The sequence below is a fragment of the Pseudophryne corroboree genome, unplaced genomic scaffold, assembly GCF_028390025.1.
Source record: "Pseudophryne corroboree isolate aPseCor3 unplaced genomic scaffold, aPseCor3.hap2 scaffold_639, whole genome shotgun sequence".
NCBI classification, from domain to species: Eukaryota; Metazoa; Chordata; class Amphibia; order Anura; family Myobatrachidae; genus Pseudophryne; species Pseudophryne corroboree.
The window spans coordinates 303,815-316,059 of NW_026970228.1; the positions used below are offsets into that span (position 1 = coordinate 303,815).

Below are 12,245 nucleotides of genomic sequence, written 5' to 3' on the forward strand. Positions count from 1 at the left end.
TTTTGCCAGCATATTTCTTTTTCTCTGCAACCCACTGCTAAATTGTGCTTCCTAGCTGTTTTTATAAAATCACTGAATCAAATCTAACTCTGATTACATCAGAGAAGGCCAGGTACCCTACACCATAAGAGGGGGTTTGAAATTTTGACTTGTCTACTTAAAGATCACCAAAATCTGATAACAAGGTCAATTACGTCCCTGGGTGGGATTGAACCACCAACCTTTTGGTTAATAGCCATATACACTAACTGATTGCGCCACAGAGACACTTTGCAAAAGTACATACTGACAAAGGCTAATAAGCATTCATCTAAAACGTTTCCTAGAAAAACTTTAAAAAGTCAATAATCTGGAGAGTTTTTGTAAGATGTTTCTTCCATCAACCAACGAAGAAACACATTGGTACTTTCCCATGATGACTGAGTGCTTCAGGATCTCTTGCACTTACATGTGCAGCAGAGTACTGCAATGGAAGCATGCTGGGCCCATAACCCAGAGGTAGGCAGATTGAAACTATCCTTTGCTATATGCATTTTTTTTTGTTAATTTAAGAAATCAAAACTGGGATTGATATTTTTGCTCTTTTATTTTTACTTAAAGTACAATAACTTTTACCATTTTAATTTGTTTTAATAGTATATTGACAGTATAGTTTTCTTTAAAAAATCCACTTAATTTTCTTTACCCTATTATTAAAAGGGTAATTGACAAAAACAAACTACATTGTCACCAGAAGAGCAATACAAAATGTACAAATGATATATTAAAATCATCTTTCCAGCTTGAATTTCAATGATGCATTGGGGCAACGATTTTGTGAGAAACATCTTCACCCTTAAATAAAGATTTTCTTAATTCCTTACCTGTGTGCTAATTAGATATCACCTTGTTTTCACATTAAACAGACTTCCACATGAGAAAGCAGCAAGGATGCAGTGGCGTTAATGTTTCCTTGTGTCAACCCGTATTATTTCAGTAGACATTGAAATGAGGATGCATCTTGCTGCCTTTCCAATGAAGCAAATTTAATTTAGTAATAGGTGAAAAACCATCCTAACAAAGGTGTTAATCAGAGACTTGGCTTTGTGGACACTTTTCAAAGAACAAATTTGTTAGCATAAAAATAAAGCCAGAAAATTAAGAGCTGTTTAATCACTCAATTGGATTTTTTTGCCAGCATATTTCTTTTTCTCTGCAACCCACTGCTAAATTGTGCTTCCTAGCTGTTTTTATAAAATCACTGAATCAAATCTAACTCTGATTACATCAGAGAAGGCCAGGTACCCTACACCATAAGAGGGGGTTTGAAATTTTGACTTGTCTACTTAAAGATCACCAAAATCTGATAACAAGGTCAATTACGTCCCTGGGTGGGATTGAACCACCAACCTTTTGGTTTATAGCCGTACACACTAACTGATTGCACCACAGAGACACTTTTCAAAAGTACATACTGACAAAGGCTAATAAGCATTCATCTAAAACGTTTCCTAGAAAAACTTTAAAAAGTCAATAATCTGGAGAGTTTTTGTAAGATGTTTCTTCCATCCACCAACGAAGAAACACATTGGTACTTTCCCATGATGAGTGAGTGCTTCAGGATCTCTTGCACTTACATGTGCAGCAGAGTACTGCAATGGAAGCATGCTGGGCCCATAACCCAGAGGTAGGCAGATTGAAACTATCCTTTGCTATATGCATTTTTTTTGTTAATTTAAGTAATCAAAACTGGGATTGATATTTTTGCTCTTTTATTTTTCATTAAAGTACAATAACTTTTACTATTTTAATTTGTTTTAATAGTATATTGAAAGTATTGTTTTCTTTTAAAAATCCACTTAATTTTCTTTACCCTATTATTAAAATGGTAATTGACAAAAACAAACTACATTGTCACCAGAAGAGCAATACAAAATGTACAAGTGATATATTAAAATCATCTTTCCAGCTTGAATTTCAATGATGCATTGGGGCAACGATTTTGTGAGAAACATTTTCACCCTTAAATAAAGATTTTCTTAATTCCTTACCTGTGTGCTAATTAGATATCACCTTGTTTTCACATTAAACAGACTTCCACATGAGAAAGCAGCAAGGATGCAGTGGCGTTAATGTTTCCTGGTGTCAACCTGTATTATTTCAGTAGACATTGAAATGAGGATGCATCTTGCTGCCTTTCCAATGAAGCAAGTTTAATTTAGTAATAGGTGAAAAACCATCCTTACAAAGGTGTTAATCAGAGACTTGGCTTTGTGGACACTTTTCAGAGAACAAATTTGTTAGCATAAAAATAAAGCCAGAAAATGAAGAGCTGTTTAATCACTCAATTGGATTTTTTTGCCAGCATATTTCTTTTTCTCTGCAACCCACTGCTAAATTGTGCTTCCTAGCTGTTTTTATTAAATCACTGAATCAAATCTAACTCTGATTACATCAGAAAAGGTCAGGTACCCTACACCATAACAGGGGGTTTGAAATTTTGACTTGTCTACTTAAAGATCACCAAAATCTGATAACAAGGTCAATTACGTCCCTGGGTGGGATTGAACCACCAACCTTTTAGTTTATAGCCGTACACACTAACTGATTGCGCCTCAGAGACACTTTGCAAAAGTACATACTGACAAAGGCTAATAAGCATTCATCTAAAACGTTTCCTAGAAAAACTTTAAAAAGTCAATAATCTGGAGAGTTTTTGTAAGATGTTTCTTCCATCCACCAACGAAGAAACACATTGGTACTTTCCCATGATGAGTGAGTGCTTCAGGATCTCTTGCACTTACATGTGCAGCAGAGTACTGCAATGGAAGCATGCTGGGCCCATAACCCAGAGGTAGGCAGATTAAAACTATCCTCTGCTATATGCATTTTTTTTGTTAATTAAAGTAATCCAAAACTGGGATTGATATTTTTGATCTTTTATTTTTCATTAAAGTACAATAACTTTTACCATTTTAATTTGTTTTAATAGTATATTGAAAGTATTGTTTTCTTTTAAAAATCCACTTAATTTTCTTTACCCTATTATTAAAATGGTAATTGACAAAAACAAACTACATTGTCACCAGAAGAGCAATACAAAATGTACAAGTGATATATTAAAATCATCTTTCCAGCTTGAATTTCAATGATGCATTGGGGCAACGATTTTGTGAGAAACATTTTCACCCTTAAATAAAGATTTTATTAATTCCTTACCTGTGTGCTAATTAGATATCACCTTGTTTTCACATTAAACAGACTTCCACATGAGAAAGCAGCAAGGATGCAGTGGCGTTAGTGTTTCCTGGTGTCAACCTGTATTATTTCAGTAGACATTGAAATGAGGATGCATCTTGCTGCCTTTCCAATGAAGCAAGTTTAATTTAGTAATAGGTGAAAAACCATCCTTACAAAGGTGTTAATCAGAGACTTGGCTTTGTGGACACTTTTCAGAGAACAAATTTGTTAGCATAAAAATAAAGCCAGAAAATGAAGAGCTGTTTAATCACTCAATTGGATTTTTTTGCAAGCATATTTCTTTTTCTCTGCAACCCACTGCTAAATTGTGCTTCCTAGCTGTTTTTATAAAATCACTGAATCAAATCTAACTCTGATTACATCAGAGAAGGCCAGGTACCCTACACCATAAGAGGGGGTTTGAAATTTTGACTTGTCTACTTAAAGATCACCAAAATCTGATAACAAGGTCAATTACGTCCCTGGGTGGGATTGAACCACCAACCTTTTGGTTAATAGCCATATACACTAACTGATTGCGCCACAGAGACACTTAGCAAAAGTACATACTGACAAAGGCTAATAAGCATTCATCTAAAACGTTTCCTAGAAAAACTTTAAAAAGTCAATAATCTGGAGAGTTTTTGTAAGATGTTTCTTCCATCAACCAACGAAGAAACACATTGGTACTTTCCCATGATGACTGAGTGCTTCAGGATCTCTTGCACTTACATGTGCAGCAGAGTACTGCAATGGAAGCATGCTGGGCCCATAACCCAGAGGTAGGCAGATTGAAACTATCCTTTGCTATATGCATTTTTTTTTGTTAATTTAAGTAATCAAAACTGGGATTGATATTTTTGCTCTTTTATTTTTACTTAAAGTACAATAACTTTTACCATTTTAATTTGTTTTAATAGTATATTGACAGTATAGTTTTCTTTAAAAAATCCACTTAATTTTCTTTACCCTATTATTAAAAGGGTAATTGACAAAAACAAACTACATTGTCACCAGAAGAGCAATACAAAATGTATAAGTGATAAATTAAAATCATCTTTCCAGCTTGAATTTCAATGATGCATTGGGGCAACGATTTTGTGAGAAACATCTTCACCCTTAAATAAAGATTTTCTTAATTCCTTACCTGTGTGCTAATTAGATATCACCTTGTTTTCACATTAAACAGACTTCCACATGAGAAAGCAGCAAGGATGCAGTGGCGTTAATGTTTCCTTGTGTCAACCCGTATTATTTCAGTAGACATTGAAATGAGGATGCATCTTGCTGCCTTTCCAATGAAGCAAATTTAATTTAGTAATAGGTTAAAAACCATCCCTACAAAGGTGTTAATCAGAGACTTGGCTTTGTGGACACTTTTCAAAGAACAAATTTGTTAGCATAAAAATAAATCCAGAAAATTAAGAGCTGTTTAATCACTCAATTGGATTTTTTTGCCAGCATATTTCTTTTTCTCTGCAACCCACTGCTAAATTGTGCTTCCTAGCTGTTTTTATAAAATCACTGAATCAAATCTAACTCTGATTACATCAGAGAAGGCCAGGTACCCTACACCATAAGAGGGGGTTTGAAATTTTGACTTGTCTACTTAAAGATCACCAAAATCTGATAACAAGGTCAATTACGTCCCTGGGTGGGATTGAACCACCAACCTTTTGGTTTATAGCTGTACACACTAACTGATTGCGCCACAGAGACACTTTGCAAAAGTACATACTGACAAAGGCTAATAAGCATTCATCTAAAACGTTTCCTAGAAAAACTTTAAAAAGTCAATAATCTGGAGAGTTTTTGTAAGATGTTTCTTCCATCCACCAACGAAGAAACACATTGGTACTTTCCCATGATGAGTGAGTGCTTCAGGATCTCTTGCACTTACATGTGCAGCAGAGTACTGCAATGGAAGCATGCTGGGCCCATAACCCAGAGGTAGGCAGATTAAAACTATCCTCTGCTATATGCATTTTTTTTGTTAATTAAAGTAATCCAAAACTGGGATTGATATTTTTGATCTTTTATTTTTCATTAAAGTACAATAACTTTTACCATTTTAATTTGTTTTAATAGTATATTGAAAGTATTGTTTTCTTTTAAAAATCCACTTAATTTTCTTTACCCTATTATTAAAATGGTAATTGACAAAAACAAACTACATTGTCACCAGAAGAGCAATACAAAATGTACAAGTGATATATTAAAATCATCTTTCCAGCTTGAATTTCAATGATGCATTGGGGCAACGATTTTGTGAGAAACATTTTCACCCTTAAATAAAGATTTTCTTAATTCCTTACCTGTGTGCTAATTAGATATCACCTTGTTTTCACATTAAACAGACTTCCACATGAGAAAGCAGCAAGGATGCAGTGGCGTTAATGTTTCCTGGTGTCAACCTGTATTATTTCAGTAGACATTGAAATGAGGATGCATCTTGCTGCCTTTCCAATGAAGCAAGTTTAATTTAGTAATAGGTGAAAAACCATCCTTACAAAGGTGTTAATCAGAGACTTGGCTTTGTGGACACTTTTCAGAGAACAAATTTGTTAGCATAAAAATAAAGCCAGAAAATGAAGAGCTGTTTAATCACTCAATTGGATTTTTTTGCAAGCATATTTCTTTTTCTCTGCAACCCACTGCTAAATTGTGCTTCCTAGCTGTTTTTATAAAATCACTGAATCAAATCTAACTCTGATTACATCAGAGAAGGCCAGGTACCCTACACCATAAGAGGGGGTTTGAAATTTTGACTTGTCTACTTAAAGATCACCAAAATCTGATAACAAGGTCAATTACGTCCCTGGGTGGGATTGAACCACCAACCTTTTGGTTAATAGCCATATACACTAACTGATTGCGCCACAGAGACACTTAGCAAAAGTACATACTGACAAAGGCTAATAAGCATTCATCTAAAACGTTTCCTAGAAAAACTTTAAAAAGTCAATAATCTGGAGAGTTTTTGTAAGATGTTTCTTCCATCAACCAACGAAGAAACACATTGGTACTTTCCCATGATGACTGAGTGCTTCAGGATCTCTTGCACTTACATGTGCAGCAGAGTACTGCAATGGAAGCATGCTGGGCCCATAACCCAGAGGTAGGCAGATTGAAACTATCCTTTGCTATATGCATTTTTTTTTGTTAATTTAAGTAATCAAAACTGGGATTGATATTTTTGCTCTTTTATTTTTACTTAAAGTACAATAACTTTTACCATTTTAATTTGTTTTAATAGTATATTGACAGTATAGTTTTCTTTAAAAAATCCACTTAATTTTCTTTACCCTATTATTAAAAGGGTAATTGACAAAAACAAACTACATTGTCACCAGAAGAGCAATACAAAATGTATAAGTGATAAATTAAAATCATCTTTCCAGCTTGAATTTCAATGATGCATTGGGGCAACGATTTTGTGAGAAACATCTTCACCCTTAAATAAAGATTTTCTTAATTCCTTACCTGTGTGCTAATTAGATATCACCTTGTTTTCACATTAAACAGACTTCCACATGAGAAAGCAGCAAGGATGCAGTGGCGTTAATGTTTCCTTGTGTCAACCCGTATTATTTCAGTAGACATTGAAATGAGGATGCATCTTGCTGCCTTTCCAATGAAGCAAATTTAATTTAGTAATAGGTTAAAAACCATCCCTACAAAGGTGTTAATCAGAGACTTGGCTTTGTGGACACTTTTCAAAGAACAAATTTGTTAGCATAAAAATAAAGCCAGAAAATTAAGAGCTGTTTAATCACTCAATTGGATTTTTTTGCCAGCATATTTCTTTTTCTCTGCAACCCACTGCTAAATTGTGCTTCCTAGCTGTTTTTATAAAATCACTGAATCAAATCTAACTCTGATTACATCAGAGAAGGCCAGGTACCCTACACCATAAGAGGGGGTTTGAAATTTTGACTTGTCTACTTAAAGATCACCAAAATCTGATAACAAGGTCAATTACGTCCCTGGGTGGGATTGAACCACCAACCTTTTGGTTAATAGCCATATACACTAACTGATTGCGCCACAGAGACACTTTGCAAAAGTACATACTGACAAAGGCTAATAAGCATTCATCTAAAACGTTTCCTAGAAAAACTTTAAAAAGTCAATAATCTGGAGAGTTTTTGTAAGATGTTTCTTCCATCAACCAACGAAGAAACACATTGGTACTTTCCCATGATGACTGAGTGCTTCAGGATCTCTTGCACTTACATGTGCAGCAGAGTACTGCAATGGAAGCATGCTGGGCCCATAACCCAGAGGTAGGCAGATTGAAACTATCCTTTGCTATATGCATTTTTTTTTGTTAATTTAAGAAATCAAAACTGGGATTGATATTTTTGCTCTTTTATTTTTACTTAAAGTACAATAACTTTTACCATTTTAATTTGTTTTAATAGTATATTGACAGTATAGTTTTCTTTAAAAAATCCACTTAATTTTCTTTACCCTATTATTAAAAGGGTAATTGACAAAAACAAACTACATTGTCACCAGAAGAGCAATACAAAATGTACAAATGATATATTAAAATCATCTTTCCAGCTTGAATTTCAATGATGCATTGGGGCAACGATTTTGTGAGAAACATCTTCACCCTTAAATAAAGATTTTCTTAATTCCTTACCTGTGTGCTAATTAGATATCACCTTGTTTTCACATTAAACAGACTTCCACATGAGAAAGCAGCAAGGATGCAGTGGCGTTAATGTTTCCTTGTGTCAACCTGTATTATTTCAGTAGACATTGAAATGAGGATGCATCTTGCTGCCTTTCCAATGAAGCAAATTTAATTTAGTAATAGGTGAAAAACCATCCTAACAAAGGTGTTAATCAGAGACTTGGCTTTGTGGACACTTTTCAAAGAACAAATTTGTTAGCATAAAAATAAAGCCAGAAAATTAAGAGCTGTTTAATCACTCAATTGGATTTTTTTGCCAGCATATTTCTTTTTCTCTGCAACCCACTGCTAAATTGTGCTTCCTAGCTGTTTTTATAAAATCACTGAATCAAATCTAACTCTGATTACATCAGAGAAGGCCAGGTACCCTACACCATAAGAGGGGGTTTGAAATTTTGACTTGTCTACTTAAAGATCACCAAAATCTGATAACAAGGTCAATTACGTCCCTGGGTGGGATTGAACCACCAACCTTTTGGTTTATAGCCGTACACACTAACTGATTGCACCACAGAGACACTTTTCAAAAGTACATACTGACAAAGGCTAATAAGCATTCATCTAAAACGTTTCCTAGAAAAACTTTAAAAAGTCAATAATCTGGAGAGTTTTTGTAAGATGTTTCTTCCATCCACCAACGAAGAAACACATTGGTACTTTCCCATGATGAGTGAGTGCTTCAGGATCTCTTGCACTTACATGTGCAGCAGAGTACTGCAATGGAAGCATGCTGGGCCCATAACCCAGAGGTAGGCAGATTGAAACTATCCTTTGCTATATGCATTTTTTTTGTTAATTTAAGTAATCAAAACTGGGATTGATATTTTTGCTCTTTTATTTTTCATTAAAGTACAATAACTTTTACTATTTTAATTTGTTTTAATAGTATATTGAAAGTATTGTTTTCTTTTAAAAATCCACTTAATTTTCTTTACCCTATTATTAAAATGGTAATTGACAAAAACAAACTACATTGTCACCAGAAGAGCAATACAAAATGTACAAGTGATATATTAAAATCATCTTTCCAGCTTGAATTTCAATGATGCATTGGGGCAACGATTTTGTGAGAAACATTTTCACCCTTAAATAAAGATTTTCTTAATTCCTTACCTGTGTGCTAATTAGATATCACCTTGTTTTCACATTAAACAGACTTCCACATGAGAAAGCAGCAAGGATGCAGTGGCGTTAATGTTTCCTGGTGTCAACCTGTATTATTTCAGTAGACATTGAAATGAGGATGCATCTTGCTGCCTTTCCAATGAAGCAAGTTTAATTTAGTAATAGGTGAAAAACCATCCTTACAAAGGTGTTAATCAGAGACTTGGCTTTGTGGACACTTTTCAGAGAACAAATTTGTTAGCATAAAAATAAAGCCAGAAAATGAAGAGCTGTTTAATCACTCAATTGGATTTTTTTGCCAGCATATTTCTTTTTCTCTGCAACCCACTGCTAAATTGTGCTTCCTAGCTGTTTTTATAAAATCACTGAATCAAATCTAACTCTGATTACATCAGAGAAGGCCAGGTACCCTACACCATAAGAGGGGGTTTGAAATTTTGACTTGTCTACTTAAAGATCACCAAAATCTGATAACAAGGTCAATTACGTCCCTGGGTGGGATTGAACCACCAACCTTTTGGTTTATAGCCGTACACACTAACTGATTGCACCACAGAGACACTTTTCAAAAGTACATACTGACAAAGGCTAATAAGCATTCATCTAAAACGTTTCCTAGAAAAACTTTAAAAAGTCAATAATCTGGAGAGTTTTTGTAAGATGTTTCTTCCATCCACCAACGAAGAAACACATTGGTACTTTCCCATGATGAGTGAGTGCTTCAGGATCTCTTGCACTTACATGTGCAGCAGAGTACTGCAATGGAAGCATGCTGGGCCCATAACCCAGAGGTAGGCAGATTGAAACTATCCTTTGCTATATGCATTTTTTTTGTTAATTTAAGTAATCAAAACTGGGATTGATATTTTTGCTCTTTTATTTTTCATTAAAGTACAATAACTTTTACTATTTTAATTTGTTTTAATAGTATATTGAAAGTATTGTTTTCTTTTAAAAATCCACTTAATTTTCTTTACCCTATTATTAAAATGGTAATTGACAAAAACAAACTACATTGTCACCAGAAGAGCAATACAAAATGTACAAGTGATATATTAAAATCATCTTTCCAGCTTGAATTTCAATGATGCATTGGGGCAACGATTTTGTGAGAAACATTTTCACCCTTAAATAAAGATTTTCTTAATTCCTTACCTGTGTGCTAATTAGATATCACCTTGTTTTCACATTAAACAGACTTCCACATGAGAAAGCAGCAAGGATGCAGTGGCGTTAATGTTTCCTGGTGTCAACCTGTATTATTTCAGTAGACATTGAAATGAGGATGCATCTTGCTGCCTTTCCAATGAAGCAAGTTTAATTTAGTAATAGGTGAAAAACCATCCTTACAAAGGTGTTAATCAGAGACTTGGCTTTGTGGACACTTTTCAGAGAACAAATTTGTTAGCATAAAAATAAAGCCAGAAAATGAAGAGCTGTTTAATCACTCAATTGGATTTTTTTGCCAGCATATTTCTTTTTCTCTGCAACCCACTGCTAAATTGTGCTTCCTAGCTGTTTTTATAAAATCACTGAATCAAATCTAACTCTGATTACATCAGAGAAGGCCAGGTACCCTACACCATAAGAGGGGGTTTGAAATTTTGACTTGTCTACTTAAAGATCACCAAAATCTGATAACAAGGTCAATTACGTCCCTGGGTGGGATTGAACCACCAACCTTTTGGTTAATAGCCATACACACTAACTGATTGCGCCACAGAGACACTTTGCAAAAGTACATACTGACAAAGGCTAATAAGCATTCATCTAAAACGTTTCCTAGAAAAACTTTAAAAAGTCAATAATCTGGAGAGTTTTTGTAAGATGTTTCTTCCATCAACCAACGAAGAAACACATTGGTACTTTCCCAGGATGAGTGAGTGCTTCAGGATCTATTGCACTTACATGTGCAGCAGAGTACAGCAATGGAAGCATGCTGGGCACATAACCCAGAGGTAGGCAGATTGAAACTATCCTCTGCTATATGCATTTTTTTTTTTTAATTAAAGTAATCCAAAACTGGGATTGATATGTTGGCTCTTTTATTTTTACTTACAGTACAATAACTTTTACCATTTAAATTTGTTTTAATAGTATATTGACAGTATTGTTTTCTTTCAAAAATCCACTTAATTTTCTTTACCCTATTATTAAAATGGTAATTTACAAAAACAAACTACATTGTCACCAGAAGAGCAATACAAAATGTACAAGTGATATATTAAAATCATCTTTCCAGCTTGAATTTCAATGATGCATTGGGGCAACGATTTTGTGAGAAACATTTTCACCCTTAAATAAAGATTTTCTTAATTCCTTACCTGTGTGCTAATTAGATATCACCTTGTTTTCACATTAAACAGACTTCCACATGAGAAAGCAGCAAGGATGCAGTGGCGTTAATGTTTCCTGGTGTCAACCTGTATTATTTCAGTAGACATTGAAATGAGGATGCATCTTGCTGCCTTTCCAATGAAGCAAGTTTAATTTAGTAATAGGTTAAAAACCATCCTTACAAAGGTGTTAATCAGAGACTTGGCTTTGTGGACACTTTTCAGAGAACAAATTTGTTAGCATAAAAATAAAGCCAGAAAATGAAGAGCTGTTTAATCACTCAATTGGATTTTTTTTGCCAGCATATTTCTTTTTCTCTGCAACCCACTGCTGAATTGTGCTTCCTATCTGTTTTTATAAAATCACTGAATAAAATCTAACTCTGATTACATCAGAGAAGGCCAGGTACCCTACACCATAACAGGGGGTTTGAAATTTTGACTTGTCTACTTAAAGATCACCAAAATCTGATAACAAGGTCAATTACGTCCCTGGGTGGGATTGAACCACCAACCTTTTGGTTAGTAGCCAGACACACTAACCGATTGCACCACAGAGACTCTTTGTAAAAAGTACATACTGACAAAGGCTAATAAGCATACATCTAGAACGTTTCCTAGAAAAACTTTAAAAAGTCAATAATCTGGAGAGTTTTTGTAAGATGTTTCTTAGATCAACCAACGAAGAAACACATTGGTACTTTCCCATGATGAGTGAGTGCTTCAGGATCTCTTGCACTTACATGTGCAGCAGAGTACTGCAATGGAAGCATGCTGGGCCCATAACCCAGAGGTAGGCAGATTGAAACTATCCTTTGCTATATGCATTTTTTTTTGTTAATTTAAGTAATCAAAACTGG

General features: G+C 34.5%; 1 non-coding gene across 1 annotated transcript; it reads right to left on the reverse strand.

Annotated features, from left to right (window-relative positions):
* Nucleotides 1-11,872: 11,872 nt before the first annotated feature.
* Nucleotides 11,873-11,946, reverse strand: TRNAS-ACU (transfer RNA serine (anticodon ACU)). The gene has a single exon. It is a non-coding gene; the product is annotated as a tRNA-Ser (tRNA).
* Between the last annotated feature and the right edge of the window lie 299 nt (nucleotides 11,947-12,245).